Source organism: Nomascus leucogenys, chromosome 21 (genome assembly GCF_006542625.1).
Source record: "Nomascus leucogenys isolate Asia chromosome 21, Asia_NLE_v1, whole genome shotgun sequence".
NCBI classification, from domain to species: Eukaryota; Metazoa; Chordata; class Mammalia; order Primates; family Hylobatidae; genus Nomascus; species Nomascus leucogenys.
In genome coordinates this window covers 6,340,336-6,363,865 of record NC_044401.1, presented here as the reverse complement: position 1 = coordinate 6,363,865, position 23,530 = coordinate 6,340,336, and the positions used below count along the sequence as shown (strand labels likewise).

Here is a 23,530-nt window from a genome sequence, read left to right as displayed (position 1 = left end):
AGTGCATTCATTCTTATGCCTCCAGCACTGAATCAACCACTGTAACATTCAAACCAAGAGGAAACTTTCGGCAGTATTGATGTTGTCTCCTACTCTGAAACGTGAGTCTTTTCTATGAAGAGCACATGCTTAGGGAAGAAAACAGGATATGAAATTATACAAAAATGTGTGCCCCAGCATTCAGAAAGAAAGCAGGTAAAAGCTTAATTCTTCTCCAGAAAAAGCAGTTTCTAAATGTGGATTCATTAATGAAAACTTACAACCTAGCAGTCAGCAGAAGCATTTAGGAATGGAAGGCATACAGTACAATGCCAACTATTAGAATCAGTGTTCTACTACCACACAACTATTCTAGCTTAGCTAACAGTCTTTTTTGTCAAGACTTTTGTTTCTTTTTCCTTTGTTTCCTCTGTTTTCAATTGGGAGAGAACTGTGTGAAGCTGAGTGTTCGTTTAAGTCAGAAACACACTGGCTAGATCTAGGTTCAGTGCGGGTGAGTACTGTGTAAGCATTCCACACACCTCCACTAATACACCATGAACTCTCCATATCCCAAGCTTTCTGATAGGATTCAGTTGAGACTACACGTAGCGCTTTTACTTATGTCACACATATGATCTCAGGTCTCAGCATGTACTGACATAGGTAGTTACCGTCAAACTTGCTCTTCTCATAAATCCTGAGAAAAAAGGGTAGGATGGAGGTAGAAAATGGACAGAATGTCTCTGCTAACCTAAACAGAACTAGTATGCGTTGCTGCTAAAATATTCCAAGAGCTGGCAGCAATGATCCATAATATTATATTTGTAATATAAGTATACATAAACCCTACAACAGATGATCTCAGATTGTCATTGATAATGATGATGGCTAACTTTTTTTAGTATGTTACTTGTACCAAGTATTGCTCTAGGTACTATACATCTCATTTAATCCTCCTGGGTAAAGTTATTTTCATTTTCATTTTACACAAAAGGACGTTGAGATACAGAAACAAACTGAATAAACTGATTTTAACACATTCAACTTATTTAAAGTTAAAACATGAAATTATTTACCAACCTTTTGATGTAGGACCAATGGCTGTCACTGACTCTTGATCTGCTATGTAAAGTTTCATGTTTTTCTTCTTGCTTAAACTACACCATGATGTATCACCTATGATTTCCTGTTTTGGTTTATTTAAACTCAGTGACAGCTTAAAGGTACTTGGAAAGCAAACTGAATGTGGGATCCTTCCAGCTTTTTACATTTTTTCACCCCTACCTCAGGCAATCTTTCACAGTTGTCTAGCCCACACCTATTTAAACTGCAATTTGTTTTAGTAACTCACCTTTAAAAAGTCTTTCCAAAGCACCAACTTAAATTTCATAAAATCAACAACTCTTTATATATTTGAACTCATATTTCATCAGTTTGCATAATTAAATTACAATTGCACATTCATTTGGCATAAACAAATTTGAAAACAAACACAAATGACTCTAGATAAGCATAGCAGCAGGTAAACAGATGAACAGAAACACACCATTTTTTCAGAGCATTCTGTTGGCCAGAAGCAGGAATAACCTAAGAGGGAATCTACTGTATACCTACCATTTCCTAATTATAAATAATACTATTTAATAGGTATATTAGCTTTCTGGAAGAATGGATTTACCATGGAAAAATACAAACAAATTTAGCAGAGAGGTTCACAATGATACCAAAATTCTACACTAGAAAAGTAATACATTCCTTCTTATCTTTCTTTAATTAGAAATTGCAGGGGACGTCTTCACTGACAAAAACTAAGAGCACAAAATTCCACCCCAAACTGAATTGAGCATAAGACGACCCCTACCCAAAGCATAAATATATACACTCACATACAAAAAGAAAAAAAAACTTTTAAAATTAATACAGAAATTAAGGTTTTAAGAAAGAAACTTTCTCCCTACTAGAGAAAACCATCACCTCTTGGTGGGGAAAACTCTGAATTTAAAGTTCAGGTTTGGGCAGTTACTACTTATTTGATGGGGTAAATCAATTCACCTCTCTGAGCTATAGTACCCTTTTCTGAAAAAAAAAAAAAAAGATAATAATAATGGTTCTCTCCTCACAAAACTGTAGTCAGAATTATATGAAATAAAATATATAAAGACACTCTGCAAACTATCAATCATCTTATACATATAAATTGTTATTACTGGAAATCTTAGCTTATATTTTGGACAGAGAATTTCAGAGTCAAGGGAGGTCATTTCACAAATGACAAGGCTGTGATTCAAAAGCCTAAATTACTTTCCTACTTACAGTGGCATGGATGACAGAGCAGAAATAGAGAATTCTTGATTAACCAGGAAAAGAATATCATAGGCATGGGTGTGAGATCAACTGGAGATTCAAGGAAGCTAAAGTGCCCAGAACGAACTAATGTTGTAATGCAGACTGTGAGCAGAGATAAAATTCCAGAAGCCAAGGAGTGTTCTACAGTAAGTCCTGGCAGTGCCTTTGGTGAGGAGAGTAAAGAAGAAATAGAAAGATTAGCCAAAAAAAATTTCAACTATACCAAATTAGTATTCCATACTGCACAGCAAAATTTTGATGCCTTTACAAACTAAACAAAATAGGGAATTTAAGATAATTCCTGTGTTTATGCTGTTTCTTTCCACTGGTCAGAATAATTAACCGTAGGTTAGGAAGTTAAGAAAACAATAGGATAGACGTCAGTGAAGTTCAAGTGCTTTAATTGGATTCCTTTGGGTACAGTTTGTTTCCCTTTTTCTCTGGCCATTAATCCAGCAGAGGAAAGTGATCTAACACAGCACCATGACATGAAGGGACGGACCCTGAGAGCCTGTCTCTCTATGATGACTGTTCTTGTGCATCCAGGCCGCCTATTGAAACTAACAATGCCTGCTGCTGCTGCCGAAGAGGACATCCAAACTCTGAAAATGAAACGCATCACACAAAGGGATGAAAGAATTCTTATTCCACAGGGTTTAGCTTGCAGCTGGTCATGCATGCCAGAGGGATGTGCCACGAGGATGACAAAAAAGCTTCCAAAGAGAATGGAAGGGGCAGCCAGCCGGACATTTTGAAATACTTGGAAAACTATTCTTTTGAAAGTGAGGCAATAAACTAGACTTCTTTATGGCAGAACTTGAGAAATATCAGGGTTTATTTTCTTTTATCTCTGCAATTCACCCACATTTAAACATTCTTGCGAGTAAAAGAAACTTGAATAATTTCTAATTGGTTATACATTTTTGAGGGTTTCCCATTTATAATAAGAGATCATATTATATAATTGATTATTTTTTCCTCCGGGTTGGAGCTCTATATCACCCCAGAGTTTAAAACTGTATGGAAGAATAGGTATTGGGCTTTTCTGTAATTGATGTAGATACAATGAATAACAAATATGCTTGTTATACAAAGTAGCATGCTGGTTAAGATCACAGACTTTGAGGTCTCAGTGATGAAACTGACGGGATACTCATTGCATGGCATCAGGTCTCATGGGTTCTAAGGATCTCGAATAGCTGTGTCAGGTAAGAGTTTGCCCACAGGAAGTGCTCCAAATAGAATTAAGAGTCATAAGAACCTGCTGTACAGCTGCCATTGCTCTTGGCCCCTCAGTTGGTCACAGCAAGGCATAATCCAACTCTTAAGCTGCCTTGGGTATCCATGTTTAAAGAGGGTCAAAAGCAGCACCTAAAGTTTTCAAAGACAATGCTGCACTGGGGCATCGGCCTTTTCTAATTAAGTTCACTCATTCATAGCAGTCTAAAAAGAACACTGGCTCTCCCTCCCTGGCCCTTCTCCACTACTGTTCCAAAAAGCCCACCTTCTTCTGTTTACAGGATAAATGTGAGAGGCTCTTTTCATTGCCCTTAACGGTACACACAATAGACCTGGCAATCATTTCCACCAATTATATCACTGACTCATATGAACTCTGCATAACCAGATGCGTGACTTTGTGGAAGTTATTTAATCTCATTTAGCCTTAGATTCCTCATTGGTCAAACAAAAATCATATCTGTCTTATGAGATTGTTGTGAAGAATAATAAGATAATATTTACCTCACAGTTTAGTTATAAGCACAAAGGGTGATTCAATAAATGTCAGTCATTATCAGTGTCATTTTCTATAATAGGAGTAACAAATATTTCATGTAAGAAACTGAAATGAGAACTGGAACACAGTATCAAAAATATTCCCCTATCCTGTCAGGATGCTATTATTGATTCAAACATTCTGTCATTTATTTCAGGTTAGAACACAGGTTAAGCATTGCTTCCTCAAAAGATTATGTCAAAGTGAAAATAACTAATTGGGAGAAATATTTCTTTTCCATGTATTCAACTTGTTTGTTCTAATTAATCTCTTTCAAACTACTGTAAACTAGTTCTTGTTGAAAGTGCTTTAACTTTTCAAATGGCTACTATTATACGATGTTTTATAGATCAACCTTTGGCATTGGAGGGTTTCCCTAATTGTTCTGATATTCCTTATTCCCGACTCCTACCATCCACTTGCTCAGAAGCTCTTCCAACCTCTCTCAAAAAGAGAAAATAATCTGAATGAAAACTCATACTACGAAAGCAACGTTAAAATATATTTGAGAAAAATGACTCTCACCCTAGGTCATGCTACAAGTGCTGTAGCATTCAATGGCACAAAATTAACTTTTAGCCCTAAGTTCATTACAAATGAATTCTAAAGACTAAAGAAAGCACAGGGAAATTAAAAATATTTATAACTATAAACAAAGATAAGAGATTATAATGAGAAAAAATTGTATATAAAGAGATATTTATAATAAAACTAAACATTAACCCTATACAATAAAATTTAACTCATAATAAACCTTTCCCTAAGAATTATAAAATATTTTAAATTCAAACTTAATTCTAGTAAATAAACTAAATAAATCCCTACCATTAATTACTTCTTTGCATTATGAAACTTTGCTCCCAAAATTTTATGCTAAAATCTTCCATTTAAGTTTTAAAGACCAAAAAAACCCTACTATTTCATTCTAGAACAATTGGTCCATAATTAGTGAAAATCTAAGTCATTTTTCTCACCTTTCCTTTCAGCAATGCCCATCCAATCAGTCACTAGATCCTGTCAATTCTTTATTTCCACGATTATAGCCTAGAATCCTAAATAATCTAATTATTTTCAGCCTCTTACCTCTTTCATCCATATTTATGCTTCAAGAATTACCTTCTATTAAAAATAAAGGCTCAAAGAATTTCCTCACCTCCTCAAAAACCTTAAATTGTTTACAGAATAAAATGTATCTCTAAGCATAGCATTCAGTCTTTCACAGTGTGGCACAGAACTACAATTAACAGTAATTAAGTAAATGTAAAAGGTATTATTTAACTGCCTGATAGGTTCCAGACTCCAAAACTTGATAGTGGGTTGGTAGTGGTGACAAAGATGAGCTCAACACAGTACCTGTTCTCAAAGAAGCCAGTTTAGTAAGGAAGCAGGTAAGTAAACTAAAACTTGTAATGCCATTTAGTGAGTACAAAAAAGGTAACTAACTACACTGTGCTACTAGAATTAGATAGTAAATCCCAATTCGTTGAGGAGAAAAGTAAAATAGAAATATGTTGGTTTTCTGCTTCTGAAAATGATGAAGTAACAGAAATAGCATATACCTCCTGCCTTAAACAACTAAAAATCTAAACAAAATATATAAAATATTTGCTTGCAGACATGGCACGACAGGCACAGCACAGCAATTGCTGAGAAAAGGAAATTAACGAGGTTATTCCCGCTATTGCTGTAGTATGCTATCTTGAGAGAGTTATCAGACCACGACTCAGGGAGGTAGAATCCTAACAGAAACTGCTTTATCTAGGGCCACACTAATAACGGGGAGTGGAGCTGGGCCTCTGATAGTAACCTTTCTGACTGCAAAGTCCCCAGAAGTTTTAATTTTTACTCACCTCTACCTTTTTATTTTTTCTTTTACACTATAGAAATCATACTTCAAAATTTAAATACTAATTCATTCAGTGAATCTCCCCGATCCCAACTGTCCCCAGTCACAGTAAAAAATTACCATCCTCTAAATACTGTATTACTTTGTGTTTACTGTTATATAACATTAACTTTCCTGCTATATTTAATAATAATTTTAATGTGAACTAACATTTATTGAAGCCTTACTACATTATTTTATGTTGGTAAGAACACTTAAAATGAGATCTACCCTCTTAGCAAATTTTAATAGTACAATATTTTTAAGTGTGCAGTATTGTTGACTACAGGTACAATGCTATACAGCAGATCTCTAGAACTTATTCATCTTGCTTAACTGAAACTTTATGTCCATTAATTAGTAACTTCCCATTTTCCCTTTCCTTCAGCCCTTGGCAACCACCACCATTCTATTCCTTGATTCTATGGATTTAATTATTTTAGATACTTCATGTAAGTGGAATCATGTAGTATCTGTTTTTCTATGACTGGCTCATTTCAATTAGCACAGTGTCCTCAAGTTTTAGCCATGTTGTCTCATTGCAGTATTTCCTCTTTTTTAAAGACTGAATAATATTCCACTGTGTGTATATACCATTTTCCTTATCCATGCGTCCATAGAAGGACATTTAGGTTGTTTCCACATCTTGGTCATTGCTAATCTTTTTGAGATCCCGATTTCAATTCTTTTGGATAAACAACAAAGTATCAATAGAAGTAAAGTACATCAACATGATAAGCACATATATGAAAAGGCTACGTATCAGTTTTCAATGGAAAAAACTAAAAGCTATTCCTCTAAAATCAGCAACACAGCAAGGATGTTCACTCTTGGCACTTCTATTCTACATAGTACTGGAAGTCTTACCCAGGGAAATTAGGAAAGAAAAAGAAACAAAAGGCATTCAAATTGTAAAGGAAAAAGTAAAATTGTCTAGTTGGTAGAGTCTATGCTTTTATATACAGAAAATCCTAAAGACTCCATTAAAAAACTGTTAGAATTAATAAATGAATTCAATAGAGTTATAGGACACAAAAGCAACAGACAAAATCAGCTGCATTTCTATATATTAACAAGGAATCATCTGAAAAAAAATTGGAAAAACATTCCCATCTAAAATAGCACCAAGAAGTATAAAATACTTAGGAAGACAATTAAGGAGATTAAAGATTATATACTGAAAACTACAAAACATTGATGAAAGAAATTCAAGATGGAAGATATCCTGTGTTCATGGATTGGAAGACTTTAATATTGTTAAAATGTCCATACCCAAAGTGATCTATAGAGTCGATTCTACATTTCTGTAATTCACATGGAACCACAAATACCATGAATAGCCAAATTGATTTTGAGAAAGAAAACCAAAGATTGAGGCATCACATTTTATTGCTTCGAAATATATTACAAAACAAAAATAATCAAAACAATATGGTGCTGGCATAAAGATAGATATATAGACCAATGAAACAAAATATAGAGCCAAGAAATAAATCTACACATAAATGGTCAACTAATTTTTTACAAGGGTGCCAAGAATACACAATGAGAAAAGATAGTCTTGTCAACAAATGGTTCTGGGAAAAACAGCAAAATAATAAAATTGGACCTTTATCTTACAACATATGCAAAAATAAACTCAACATCGATTAAAGACTTAAATGTAAGACCTGAAACTAAAACTTTTAGAATAAAACATACAGGAAAAGCTTCATAAGATTCATCATAGTAATAATTTCATGGCTGTAACATCAAAAGTACAGGCAACAAAAATAAAAATAAACAGGTAAGACTATACATCAAACTAAAAACCATTTGCACAGCAAACAACATAGTGAAAAGGCAACCTATGGAATAGGAGAAAATATCTACAAACCTTGTATCTCAGTGATTCCCAACCTTTTTGGCACCAGGAACTGGTTTTGTGGAAGACAATTTTTCCAAGGACAGGAGGATGGTTTTGGGATGAAACTGTTCCATCTCAGATCCTCAAGCATTAGTTAGAGCCTTATAAGAAGTGCACAATCTAGATCCCTTGCATGCACAGTTCACAATAGGGTTCACACTCCCATGAGAATCTAATGCCACTGCTGATCTGACAAGATGCAGAGCTCAGGCGGTAATGCTCACTGGCCGGACACTCACCTCCTGTTGGGCAGTCCAGTTCCTAACAGGCCAGGGACCATTATTGGTCTGCAGCCCAGGGTGTGGAGAGCAGAGGGGAATTCCCTGATATATCTGATAAGGGGTTAATATCCAAAATACATAAAGAACTCCTATAATTTAAGAGCAAAAAGAAAAAAAAACTAATAACCCAACTTTTAATAATGCACTAAGGAATTTGCTAAGGTCTGAATATTACCCCTCCCCCAAATTCATACATTGAAACTTAATTGCAATGTGATAGTATTAAGAAGTAGGGCTTTTAGGAGGTGATTAAATCATGAAGGCAGATCACTCATGAATGGGACTAGTAATTTTAAAAAGAGATGATGAGCTGTTTGCCCTTCCACAATGTGTGGGCACAGAAGGCACCATCTATGAAGAAGAGGCCCTCACCAGATACAGAAACTGCCAGTGCCTTGACCTTGGACTTTCCAGCCTCCAGAACTATGAGTAATAAATTTCTGTTGTTCATAAATTACCCTGTATTTTCTTAGAGCAGCCCAGACTAAGAGAGACTTGAATAAAGATTTATTTAAAGTAGACATACAAATGGCCAAGAGATATATTTTAAAATATTTAACATCACTTATCATCATCAGAGTAATTCAAATTACAACCACAATGAGGCATTGCCTCACACCTGTCAGGGCTGTTATTAATAAAACAAAAGACAAGTGTTGACGAGGATGTAGAGAAATTTGAATCCTTGTACAGTGTTGGTAGGAATGCAAAATGGTGAAGCCACTATGGAAAATAGTCTGAAGTTTCCTCAGAAAATTAAAAATAGAACTCTTATGCAATTCAGAATTCTCACTTTTAGGTATTTATCAAAAGAAACTAAAATTAGTATCTTGAAAAGAGCTTACCACGGTATTTCTATAAATGCTGCACTTGTACCAAATCATTTAATTCTCAGGACAACCCAATAGGTACTACTTTTAGCCTCAATTTGTAGATAAGGAAACTGAAACCCAGGCTAAATAACTTGCCTAAAGTGAAATAACTAGTGAATTTCAGAGCAGGAATTCAAAACAGAAAATCTGGCTCCAAAGTCCATGCACATCACCTCGTTGCTTCCCTATCTGAATCACCTAATAGACTTCTTAAATACAGAGACAATTCATATAACTAATCTTGTTATTTGTATATCTCACACTATCTAGAACAATGTGCTATTGCTAATAGATATTCTATGTTGTGTTTGATATGAATGAATGAATAAAAGAGCAATATGAAGCTATGGAGGAATAACCACACTGAGTGCTAAGCCAGAACTCTGGTAAACCATAAACTATATATAAATTGTGCCTAAAATTGTTTATGAGAAATTATTCTTCATCCTCATAACTCCTCAGAAATTTTATCCACAAGTAACTAAAGTTTTCACGTTTCACTGATAGGATCTTCACTCTTAGCTAACTTCAATATTGGAAAATTACAGACGATTATTTTATATCTACGTTTAATGACCATTATGGCACATATTTCATACATTTTAGTCTAAGTATAGAACAACATTATCAGTAAGAATATGTGTGTGTGTATGTGTGTGTATATATATATGTATATATACATATACATATATACATATATATATATATATATGTATATATACATATATATATATACATATATATATATATGAAGAGTGAGAAAGAGAGCGGGGTAGATGTTATGGGGGTTGAGGTAGTTGGGAATGAAGAAACCAGCAATGGTAATAACAAGATAATAGAAATGAAAACAACTAACATTTTCTCAAACACCTACCAAGAGCTAGGCACCTTATTAGGTCTTTTAAGTTAATCATCTCACCTAGTCCTCACAACAACCATGAGGTAAAAATAAGTTGAACCCTGAAATTTTGATATTCCTTTTCTTTAACAACAGATTGTATCAAGTGCATTAAAAGAATGTATTTGCAAAGTGAATAACCATTTTATTAGAGTAGAAGCTTAAAAGTCATTGGACTGCTATAATACATGAACTACATTTTTTTCAATTAGCGTTTTCACCAACTTTATAAAAAAAGTTATATAGCCGGGCACGGTGGCTCATGCTTGTAATCCCAGCACTTTGGGAGGCTGAGGTGGGCGGATCATGAGGTCAGGAGATCGAGACCATGGTGAAACCCCGTCTCTACTAAAAATAGAAAAAAAAATTAGCCAGGCGTGGTGGCGGGTGCCTGTAGTCCTAGCTACTCGGGAGGCTGAGGCAGGAGAATGGCGTGAACCCGGGAGGCAGAGCTTGCAGTGAGCCGAGATCGCGCCACTGCACTCCAGCCTGGGTGACAGAGCGAGACTCTGTCTCAAAAAAAAAAAAAAAAAAAAAGTTACATAAAGGGCTGACAATCACTATTATTCTGTTTATACTGATACCATCATGAATTCACATATGATTAATATTTATTCCACATAAACTTATTTACAAGTTAGTACACTGTTCACTAAGAAACTATGGTAAAGTTGTCTGATTCTTGAGTTAGGGCACAATAACAAGTGCTAGAATCAACACACTGTATGAATTGCCTTAAATAATCACTCTAGGTGTTCAAGAAGTTTCCACTTACTCTCCAGGGCTAATGAGTATTACATGCAATAATCATAATTAAAACAGAAGTAATGGAAATATGTATGCATAGCTACAAAATATCATAATCTCAGAATTAATCTTCAGTCCCTCAAGTCTTTCTTATTTATTTATTTATGTATTTATTTATTTATTTATTTAGAGACAGAGTCTCCATCTGTCACCCAGGCTGGAGTGCAGTGGTGCGATCTCAGCTCACTGCATCCTCCACCTCCTGGGTTCAAGCGATTCTCCTGCCTCAGCCTCCTGAGTAGCTGGAATTGCAGTCACCTGCCACCACGCCCAGCTAATTTTTGTATTATTGGAGAGATGGGGTTTCACCATGTTGTCCAGTCCAGGCTGGTCTCGAATTCCTGACCTCAAGTGATCCACCCACCTCGGCCTCCCAAAGTGCTGGGATTACAAGTGTGAGCCACCGTGCCCTGCCCCTAGAGTCTTAAATCACAAATGTTTATCAAGAAGTTTAAGTTTTGTTCATTAATTTAATTCACTCCATTCTTCGTAAAAACTCTGATATGCTAAACCTTCAATAATTCAATTACATATTATCCATACTTTAAAAATAATTGCTCAAGTGACATATCGCATTACATTACACTACATTACATTACATTATTAATGGATACTAGTAATAGAGTGCCTACTATGTGCTGGGGAAAATATTAGGTGTTTACGATATGATCTTATTTATTCTCCATCATTCTAGTTTGGCTTTCTTATCTGCATTTTACAGATGAGGAAAATAGCTCAGTGTTACAAACTGAATGTTCGTGCCCAAATTTATATGTTGAAACTGTACCCCCAATGTAATACTGCTAACAGATGGGGCTTTTGAGAGGTAATTGGGATTAGATAAAGTCATGAGGTTTATGGGATTAGTGCTCTTATAAAAGAGAACCCCAAGAGCTAGCTTGATCTCTTTCTACCAGAAACACAATGAAGAGTTAGCAGTCTGCAGCCCGGAAGAGGGTCTTCACCAGAACTCAACTGTGCTGGCACTCTGATCTTGGACTTCCAGCCTCCAGAACTGTGAGGTTACAGCAGCCTAAATTGACTAAGACACCCAGAATAAACTGTCCATGGTCTTACAAAGATCAAACATTGTACTAGAACGGGAACTCAAATCCACCTTGGGCTACCACAAACAATAAGAAAATTTTGCAAAATAGGAGACTATAAAGTTAACATACAAAAATCAACAGCCTTCCTACACAGAAACAAATGCCAGTTAAAAAATATAGAAGAAAAGAGCCTGTTTAGTATAGTAAGGCTGTAAGAAAGTAAGCAAGTAAATAAATAAATGAATACAATACCAAAAGGTAGAGTTACTAATAAATGTTTAAACCTAAAGCCAAAAGGAAAATTAGAACATTTCAGCAAGATACAACAGTTACTGAGCAAATGGAAATAAAAAACAGATTCTTGGATAAAAAGATTCGCCCTCATAAGAACATTAATTGTTGTGATGTTAATTCATAAATTCCTTATAATTTCAATAAAAATACCATCAGGGATTTTCTTTTTCCTCAAGATCTGCTAGTTGATTATAAAGTTCACTTGGAATAACAAGTAAGCAAGAAAAGCCAGAAAACACTGAAAAAGAGTAATGGTAGGAGCAGGGAGGGAACCTAACATTTCAGATGTAAAAACAAGTTATAAAGCTTCTATAATTAAAATAATGTGATAATGTCACATGCATAGACAGGTCAATGGCACAGAATAGAAGAATATAGAAATACATCTGACTGTATAGGAAAACTTACTATAGGATATCATGCAAGTACTAGAAGAAACATTGATAATTCCCTTACAAACTGAGATTGGGAAAACTGTTTCTAATTATGCTTCAATGTGATAATATCCAAGAAAGTCAACTGAACAACTGTGTATTAAAGGCAAATACCTCTTTTTATCAAATAATCATCATTCTCTGGATTCTATGTAAAGCAATATCTAAAACACCCCTGGGAATCACATAAATCTCAAAATTGTTCAGTAGAACAAACTTTAACGGTTTCTCTTCCTTCATCATCATTTTTAAACCCCAGCAGAAAGATCATAGTAATATAACCAAAACCTAGAAGAGCCTAAAACACATATCTGTAGGGTTTGGTTGGAAATAAACTACAGTATCCTATATCCAATTCATATCTAAGACTTTTCCTTGCATTTCAGTACGATGATGCTTACTTTTTAAGAAGGATTACAATCCTTGAATATCTCAATCCACAATTTATATTTAAAAATGCATAAGCAATTTCTATGTGCTAGAGGGCAAGGGCCCTTAATAGATATTTAGATTTATCCTATAATTAAAAAATAATAATAATGCAAATGTATGTCAAAGCTCTGTAAACAATATTTTCAGAAAATATGTTGTGGAGAAGGACCCCTGGTGTCCAGCTGGATTTAGGCCAGTCTATAATAGAACTGTTGACTGCATTGCCTTCAAGTCTATTATCAGACAGGTCTTTACTTACCTTGAAATGTTTGACTTCACCATAAAATATATCAAGCTTCTAACATTTGTAAAGATTATATTTATGAATAAAAATATTGGTAGTGCTACATTTCCAAATAAACATTTTGAGAAGCATGATATAGATTCTTTAGACACAGAATACACCATCACTGACTGGCAGGAATGTATCTAAGACACAGTAGTTACAGTGCCTGATTGGTGTCTCTGGAACATATAGATAGCATCTACATTTATAAAAATAAGTACTATATTCACAAGTGGCTTCTGTAAAAGCTTCTTTTAAAAAAATATTAAAATGGCACATTGGCAAAAGACATCACAGCCTTGCTGTATACTAACATTGCCTTGCAAATGAAAAACCTGCACTATTCCTTATGATCAGGGTTTCACCCATTTATTTGGTTAATCATTCAAATGGCTAAACAGACCTCTAATCTGAAAATAAAAACCAATTGATGCAATCACAAACAAGTTCTAAAATTGCGGTTTATAAAAATTGAAATCTTGTTCTAAGCCAAAACACACACACAGTTACCTTTTCCTAATCAGAGCATTCATTTCTCCTCATTATGATCTCACAAGCACATTAAAATCTTATTAACATTAATTACTTCTGAGCGCCTATGCATGAGCAGTGACAGTCGTGAGTGTGCGCGTGTCTGGATCATATCTACATTTATATACCTTGCTTCACTTTGCTTATAAAACATGTGAAAATATTTCTGCTAACACCAATTAGCTAATTTCACACACACACAGATAGTAAACTGCTGTCTCACTGCACAGCCTATCAGAAACCAGTAAACATATGGACAAACGGACGGGAAAGAAAGCAGAAACATCTCTTGAATGTGAAAACTAAAATGCGTCATACTTGAGCCTGAATTCTTCAGGTGAAAACAAGTTGGGAGGACAAAATAACAAAAATAGAAAATAATTTAAAATGATAAAACCAAGCATACTATTTTCTACACAGATGGTTTCAGTGATAAAATGATAGAGACAAAGAAAAACTGGCAAGCAAAAAGCAGCAAACACAGGAGAAATCCACACAAATGAAAATGTCCTTCCTTACATGTGTGTACATGCACACACATGCACAAACACACACATATCTGCTCCACTTAAATATACTCATATTGTAATTTGAATAAAAACAATATAAACTTTACTCTGACCATAAGGTAATAGCACACTACATTTCAAAGTCAAACAGGTCTATCCTCACAAGCAAATAAATATTCCTGCTCAAACCAAATGCTTTATGGATTCTACTTATACTAAGAACATTATATACAGGAGCCATTAATACCTACAATGGAAACTGAAGGTAAATGCAAAAACCAAGGCAGTTATAACCACAAAGCTACATATAATTCTTATCTCTTTGCTTCACAATCTCCTTCTCTCAGCATACAACTATTTTATCATTCATACATATACTCCATCAATTTGTATCCTTCTTTCCCTCATCATATGTCTTTCATTAGGAATATTATTAAAGAATAACCATCGATCATCGCATCCACATTTTCTTTTTCAATCCATGTGCCTATCTTCTCCTCACAGCCTAGAGTTTATAAATCCAAAGTCCTGTTAGATACCACTATATCTATATAGTCTTTCTGCCATCTTTAATTTCTTTGTTGCCATCAAACGATACTGTTTCACAAAGAAAATACCAAAAATGTCTGTATTCCATAATGAAATTTTCAGTGGGGAAATACTTAACTTCACTGGATTACAATACCTATGTTTGTAAACAAAGGCGAATAATAAAACTTAAACCTAAGAGTATTATACTTATTATAGTAAGTTATTTTAGAACATTTGACTACAAAATAAATATAGAAAGAATATGATATATTCAGCCATTCAGCACAATTCATGTTAAGTTGATTTAAGCAGTTAAGCTATAATTATAGCTCATGCTATAATTCCAATTTTCTACCTACTGTCCAGCAGGCTCATTGGCCTATAGCATAGGGGTCAATGACCCATAGCAATATAGGTGTGCATCATAGAGATGGGCTATATAAAAAATTCCTAAGTGCTCTCTCTGTAGAGTAGGATATATATTGGAGAAGAAATGGTAGGGAGCAGAGAGAGGGTTTCTAAATATTTTTGAAATGGTATTAAAATACATGACATTGGTATTAATATAAAATGTAAATGGTAACCAAGAATATACTGTGTTTTGTTTTAATTTAGTATTATTCAACATGCTCATAACTGAACAAAGTTTAGTGGATATTGTCTGTGAAAACTAAAACTTGCTAATATAAGCACTATTAGCTAATAAAGTGTTAAAAGTTTTTTTAATAAAGGATAGTAAAATAATGTTAGATGCAATAAAATGGTATTTAAAGATCAGCAAGAGTTATTTCAAGTAATTTCCTGTTTACCATAACAATTTACAAATTAAAATTATCATCCTTACGATGTTTACATAGACTTTGTATAGGTAAGTAGCAACTGTCATAGTAATATTTACTACTTGTAAATATTCTGACTTAACCAGGCTTACCATACTGCATGAAGAGTGCCCCCCCCCCAAAAAAAAGCCTAGAGAACTAAGAAAATAAAAAGTTGAAAACCTAATAGAATTAGTGGTTGCCTGTCTCATAACACAATAGCACTCTATGCTTAAAAAAAATACTGATTTTTAATCAGTAAACACTGAAATATTTGTTTACAGGCCATTTATAGCCCACTAAACAAAATCTGTGATCCAAAAATTAAAGTATTGACAACAATTGCCAAATGAAGGTCAATCTGTTTTTTTTTAATATCTAAATTAACAGATCAGTGGAAAAATATGAGATTTTTTTAAAAAGATCAATTTATATTAACATTTTCAAGAATACATTGCATTAAGATAGATCCCTAATGATCAGAAAATTATGGAACATCAGGAGTGAACAAAGAAATAATCTTGAGTAAATATAAAAAGTATCATCATGTTAATCAGTTAGCTATGCTGCAGAAAGCGTCCCAACAATCCACTGACATATGACCAAGATAGAACTAGCAAAAGTGCACAAATATGTTGAGACTTAGAACCCACCTTCTCTTTCATAAATGCCCCATCACAAACTGCAAAGATTAGGTGGCCAAATTTCAACATCAAAGATTCACTTGGCATTTTGAACCAGATCTAAGAATCATGGTCTTTATTTTCCAGTAAAAGCTAATAAGCTGAGACTTACTTAAGGCTTTCCTGTTTTGTTTTGTTGTTGTTGTTGTTGTTGTTGTTGTTTTGAGCTTCTCAAGGAATACTGAAATTGGAGACTACATGTGAAAACGATAGTTCATCTTTTCCAAAAAAAGATATTCATCCAGATTGCCCTCCAATCGGTGAAATCTGAGATGTCTAAAAAGTCTTCTTTGTGAAAGCCTTACAAATATATCCAAAGATGTTGAGTCCCATATGGCTCTGATAAATGAAACCCGTTATTGTGAATTTCAAGCTCTTCCTTAAATCAAAACACTATTGGGTGAAATTTGGTGCTCATGAAATAAAGCACTAATTGCGTGGCCTAACAACACTGAATCCTCTGCCTAGCAGACATTTTAAGTTGTGCCAAATTGGTTTTGGGATGTGAACAAATATCCTGGAGCCAGACTCTCTCACATGCACACACTACTCCCTGGAAGTAAGTTGGACACTCTTGAAAACTGCATTAACTCTTTCAGGCCACCAGGGAACCTAACTCTCACTAAAGGAAAGGCCTCTTTTAAGATAAAAACAAGTCATTTCATCTAAAGTTAAACCTAAGAAAGAGGTAAAAGAGCAAAAACTAATTTGTGGCTAAACACTAAAATGTCCATAGACATAAAATAGTCCTTACACCCCAGTGGATGCTTTTTCAAACGTATCCAGAAAATCTTATTTGGGCATAATTTCCAAGACATTAATAAGAGTTGTGTGCATTCAGGAAAAGAGAATTCATTTTAAGCTTAATATGCCACACTTGCCTCAGGCCGAGTGATAAGAAACTTTTGTTTCTTTGGTAATCACTCTCAGCTTATTATATCAGGAAATTTCTTGAGTTTTTATTTCACCACATGAAATATGATTTCCACACTAGAAATTTTTTTATGGTCTTTTTGTTCTGGTTCAGAAAAATGCCTACAAACATGAAGCTGAGTATTTAAATGGCAATTAATGTAATCAAATCTCCCTTGCACTCAAATTTAGGAGTTCATAAAAACAATTTTTAAAAGCACCTAAATATAAGAAAAATGTATAAAAACGGGCGTTGTGTTTCTTTCTCATTTTTTTAGTCTTAATTTCTTCAGCAGTAATTTCTTAGAAATAAGTTGTTTACTTTGGTAGGGCATTTTAATTAAGCATTTTATTTGCAGTATGATGAAAGCACAGCATTTCTTTTCCCTTTTATCTCACTAATAAATACGCTGGATTATATTTGTCTCCAGGATTACCTAAACTAACTACAATTTTACGCTTTTAGGTCACTGTCATTTTGTTGCTGTCATTCATCTTTCACCTTAAAGGCTTATGAAGATATGGATAAAGTAAAAACTACCTTTTTGGAGGTGGAAATAGCTAAATGCTTGTGAAAATGGTATTTTTCAGTCATTTCTAGTTTAAGCCTTCTCTATTTCTTAGAGAACCATATTTATTTTGTGTCAATTGGTGTGAATTTAAGAGTATTACTAGAACCCTATGTTCCACCTCCAACAAAGCTTTATATTCTAACAATTAGCCTGCATGTGCTGCTGCTACTGACTCTTAATAATATATATATAAAAAAAAAGCAGCCTTGTCAGCCAACCCTAAAAGGAAACTAGCTGCTATTCGCAAGTAGACAGGACACAGTTGTAAATCAAATGTGTGTAGCTGCTTCTGGCTTCTATTGGTTCAAACTGCAATTCTTAGAATGGAATACAGGCTATGGGTGTGTCTATATGAAGGTCCTCTACCTGATTTTCACTGGGGTTTTGGATCTCTGAATAATTCATATATTTCCAAATCAAAATTTAGAGGATCTGTAGTGCACTAGTCTGTGTTTGTATTATGTCTGATGTGATGGCATCACTTCTAAGTTCTGTTGCATTTTCAGTTAGTTAGCTGCTGGTAATCAAGTAAAACTCACATCCTAGTAGAACTTGTTTGGTATCTAGAACTTTACTAAGGACACTAAGGGGTAAATGGTAATATTCAACAGATACCACATTAAAAAGTTTTCAGTAATTTTTAAGTCAAATATTTATCATATCAGTGAGAAGTTGGTCCAAAACATATTCACAACTTAGACAGGGTGATACTAGGGCCAAATAGCAACTTTCCCCTGGGTTGATCAAGCACAGAGGCTAACTGGGACAGTTATAAACTTTATGGAAGTCTAAAATTCTGATTCGTATTTCTACCATGGTCCTTCTTTCCAACCTAAATCCATCTAATGATATCAATTTAGGAGGAAAAGGTATCAAAATTTAGCTTTTGTTCATTTCAAATACCTCAGATTAACTGTAATTAGGAGGTAAAAATAAAAATGGCCTGTCTTTAAATAGGTGTCCATTACATTTTTCACGTTTAGAGCTCTGCCATGAGCTCAGAACTATTTATTCAATGACATTTCCTTTTTCCAGTTATATCTTCATTACTTACATGATCCAAACAAAATAGAGAAAAAAGGCTTAACATGACGGACACTGTCCTTACAGCTCAGCTAATTCTAAATGGTTTTAAAATTCTAAATATATTTAATAACTAGCCTCTACACCTGAGATTATCAGCAGAATACTTTTCTGGATGTTAAAAGACAGTAGCCAAAGAAGAGAAGGAAAGAAAAGGTGAGTAGAGATATTAGGAGAGCATCTTTATCAACAAAAAAACTGGATTGTCCAATTTCCCCACTGCAGCAATGAATAACCTGGTTCCCAGTACCAACACCAACACTGAAAACTGCTGTGTAACTGTAGGCAAGTTATTTAACTTCAACTGGCTCTTACTTCTTAATCTGTGATGCAAGGGTAATACAGTTTCAGGCACCAACTGCTTCCTGCATCCCTATACTGGCTAGGATCTTTTAAAAATTATTTCCTGGCCAAAACCTCACCCACATGCCATCAGTTATTTTCCCTCCTTTTTCCTGTCTCCTTTGCCTCTGCAGGGAAATAAATTTAGCAGTCAAAGTTAAACATGCCCAGTGGGCAAGACAGACTTTGGTTTAAGGAAAGGGATGGAGTAAGTTGTGTTAAAGTGCTTATTTGGCCCCAAAAGGTTCATTGTTGGGATACTACCTCCCACAACTAGCTCCACTGGAATTTTTCTCAGGAAAATGGAGAACTGTTTTAAGATAGACATGCCCTGTAAGCTGGTCTCAAATCAAAATAAATTTAGGATATTCAAAAAATGCCCTACAGGATTTTTCCTGTGGAGCCTACATAAATCACTGACCAAATTTTCCAATTCATGCTCTGCTGCTAAATGGGACTTTCTACAAAATTAAGTTTTAATTTCTGCATCTGAAAAAGGAGTATAGGTAAAGTTCTGCACTTTGGGTTTTCATTATTCTCTCTTCTCTGACAGTATTCTAAAAGAATGCCATTTGAGAAAAGACCAATCTTAGAGAAGAAAATTGAAATATGACCCCAAATTTCCAATAAACTTGAAAGTCTGCTAAAGACAAGACCATATCCCCGGTTAGTGATTTTGTGGGTCTTCTTTTTAAAACAATGAATCTTTTAATACATAGAGAGGTGTTAAGAATATCCCAAAAGTGTACACATATCTAAATTTATAAAATCATGATTATTTTCACACCTAAAGGATATATTTCAGAGCTCTTTTAAATTGTGACTGCCCTTACTGCATTTTATTGCATATCAATAATTTGCATATTATTAAATATTAAAAAAATAAAAATTACATTTTTAGCTATCCATACAGGATAAGTGAGAAATTGTACAAGTTTGCATACACATGCTATCATTTTATACTATAAGGCATTGTTTTTTTCAGACAAGAACATCAGGAATGCTCGAGTCAGTTTTTAGATTTTATGAAGCACTGAGGCATTGATGCTGTTAATGCTTTCATTGACATTTAAATGCAAACCAAATATTTTAAGACCAATAACAATGGATATGCCATGAAATCGTTGTGTTTCACAGCGTGTCATAATAGGTAAAATTGGAATTTTCCTTCAAATAATCTGTCCCATCCAAGAGTTTTAACTCTCAAATATAAAGATAAACAAAAGATTATTCACTACAACTGATTTCCCTAGAGGATTATGCATTATTAATTCCAAACTTTACAAGATTTAAGAAATTACTGGACTGCTTAAGTGTGGCAAAATGGTTTGTTCTGTACAAAGGAAACAAACTTAAATCCCACAAAGTTTAGCTAGCATTTAGTGGCTCAACAAATGGAAGAACAGCCTGATTCTGAAGAGTTAACTGCAAAGCAGAGTCAGAAATTGTATATACTAATGGTTAACTTTGCTGTGAAAATTAGTGAACCAGAATTCAATCCCAGTTCTGCCACTTACTAGATCTGCAATCTTCAGTAAACCACTTAACCATTCTAAATCTTTCTTTTCTCATCTTTAAATAGGGTTAAGAAATACTTCATAGCAAAGGCATGGTAGTTAAAAGAGATCCCACAGGCAAAGTTCCTTAACAATTCATTAACTATAATTATCACTACGATTTAGACCCCTTCTGACCATTAAGAACCCACCAATTCTACATCCAGCTAAAAACCATTTTTCAATAGAAAACTTTTTTCAAAACTCAATTTACATGGTCTAAGCAACAATTATGATAACATGTCAGGGGCTAATGTTGTGCCAAAAGTTAGACATTATCATTTAACACAATGGGAACCTGGTAAAGATTTACTGAATGAGGAAAAAATATAATAGGATGTAATAGAAAGAACAGAGACTAAATCTTGGCTTTGACTCTTAGCAGCTGTGTGAATTTGGCAATTTTTTCTCTAAGCTTCAGTTTTTTCATCTAAAACATAGGCAGAAAACCAGTGTATGCAACAAAGTTGTTGTATGCAAAGATTAAATTAAACAGTTTGTGTGAAAGGTGCTTAGTAATACCTTGCTTCCTTAATTTTGGCATTATAGGACAAGAGTTCTAATCGGTTTTCAAGCCTAAACTTTTCTTATATAGCAGTATCAACTCTGGCCTCCCACATAAAGTAAGATTATGTTTAGTTAAGGAATAATGTAAGAGATGAGGATAAATTCAGGCGTGACAGTAAATATATTTTAACAGTATACCCTAGAAACAAGAGTAATGATTCTCAAACCTTGCAATATTATTAGGATCTTTGGGGTAGTTTTTGCAAAATGTAGTTGCCCAAATACCAGTCTAGAGACTCCAATTTTAGATATGTGGGAGTAGAACCTAGGAATCTGTGTATTTTAAAAGCCCTTGGCTGATTACAACATATAATAATCAACTAAAGTCAAGTTTTCTGAAGTATGTGGGCCAGCTACAACTCAGGATGCCTGAGTTCCATTCCATACCCATTAATAATGGAGCTCAGAAATTTGAATTTTAACAAAAATCTGACGAATATCTTACGTAAACTAAAGTTTGAGAACCACTGGACTAGAATATAGTAAGATAATATTGAAAAGAATTTTTGTCATATTTGGTTATTTAAACATTTTTCCCTCTATTTTTAAATAAACATTACTGTCAAAATTTATGAATGATGGGTAAAAATTTTATCTAAAGAAAATATTAGTTTTAGGGTAAGTATTATCATTATTATTACAGGTTTCAAAATCAAAACGGCAAATAGAGATAACATTTTAAGTCATTTACAGAGGGTCTACCAGCACAGAAAAGTATATCACCTAGGAAACACCATGCATTTCAGTGTTTCTTAAATTTGTGTTTTGCTTTGACTTAGTTTTTTATTATCCATTCCTTCTTTAATTAGAGCAGTAATGCCAATAAATAATATTTGTATACTACTTTACTATTTATAAAGAAACTTCATATATATTAACTTAATTAATCCTTACAATAACCTTGTGAGGTAGATAGGAAAGGTAATATATATTATCACATTTCTGCCAATAAGAAAACTCTTAAAAAGTTTGTGCAACTTGCCCAGTCATAAGTTTGCTGGTATTTATGGTGATACGTGGACTGAAACCTCTAGATGTAAATTTCATGCAAAACTGTGTGAAATTTAAAACTTAGGATTCATTTTTAAGTGCTATGAATCAAACTCAAAATAGCATGAGAATCTCTGAACTGCAAGTAGGCCATAGTCCTCTACCAACCTGTGGGTTCATCTTACTATATAAGTTCATTGCACTTTATTTATTATATGGTTAAAGAATAGAAGGAGAGTGGAGCTCAATTAACCAAAAACAAATGAACAAAAAAGTGAAAAACAAATAAAAAAATTGAATACTCATCCATTATAATACTATTTACCCTGCCTACTTGCAATTCATTCCCCTATAAGCCCCTTTGCCTCAGTTTCCTCTTCTAAAACATGAAATATCAAATAGTACTTTCAAAGGCTAGCAATCTCATTTTCAACTATGATGGTACTTTAAAAAGTACAACTAAATATACAGCTAGAATAATACTAACATTTGCCCAATCCCTACGAAAATCCTGTCAAATCAACTAGTCCAGTCCACTCATTTTATATGTAGGAAGTAGACCTAAAAAAACTTAAGTATGTTACCCCAAATAATAGCAAATTTGTTGTAAAGCTAGAATTAAAAAATATCTTTACATCAAAGTCAATTGCAATACACACTTGTGAATAGGCAATGCCTTGTTTTCATAATCAAAAAGAGAAAATGGTCATTTTAATATAAAAGGAAGAAGGTAATTTATAAAGGGATGTTTAGGCAGGAAGTGGTATCAGAAGCTGTTTTTCCAAAGTAAAAAGGCTCCAAACTTATTTACAACAAAGAAATGTGTATTTTATATATACATATATATAACACACACATATATAATACATATATATATATATATATATACACGAGAATGTTATAAACCAGCTAGACATAATCATTTGTTTAGACCTCAAATATTTGCATAGCTGTGTGCTGAATGCCAATAGAAGGTTCTGGAGGATGAATAAGACACAGACACTATTCTCAAGAAGCTCAACGTTTAGTTGGAAGATGTGCTTACAAACAATGGCAATACAATGTGAGAGGTGATATTGCCAAGTTATGCATATAAAAGTTGCTGTGGGAATGTGAGAGAAGGAGCACCTCGGTGCCTGAAATGACCGAGCTTAAGTGAGTATCTCTGACAATCCCTGTCTTCTCCA

At 34.1% G+C, this 23,530-nt stretch overlaps 1 protein-coding gene across 5 annotated transcripts in view; it reads right to left on the bottom strand.

Moving 5' to 3' along the window:
- Positions 1-23,530, bottom strand: part of ZBTB20 (zinc finger and BTB domain containing 20) — an 807,544-nt gene that overhangs the window by 725,287 nt on the left and 58,727 nt on the right. The window contains exon 1 of one of the 5 annotated variants that reach the window (XM_030802022.1): positions 2,296-4,753. The exons of the other annotated variants lie outside the window; for them this stretch is intronic. The gene's annotated coding sequence lies outside the window, so the exon portion shown is untranslated. Of the gene's footprint in view, positions 1-2,295; positions 4,754-23,530 lie in introns of those variants that run through there. 5 annotated transcript variants of the gene reach the window in all.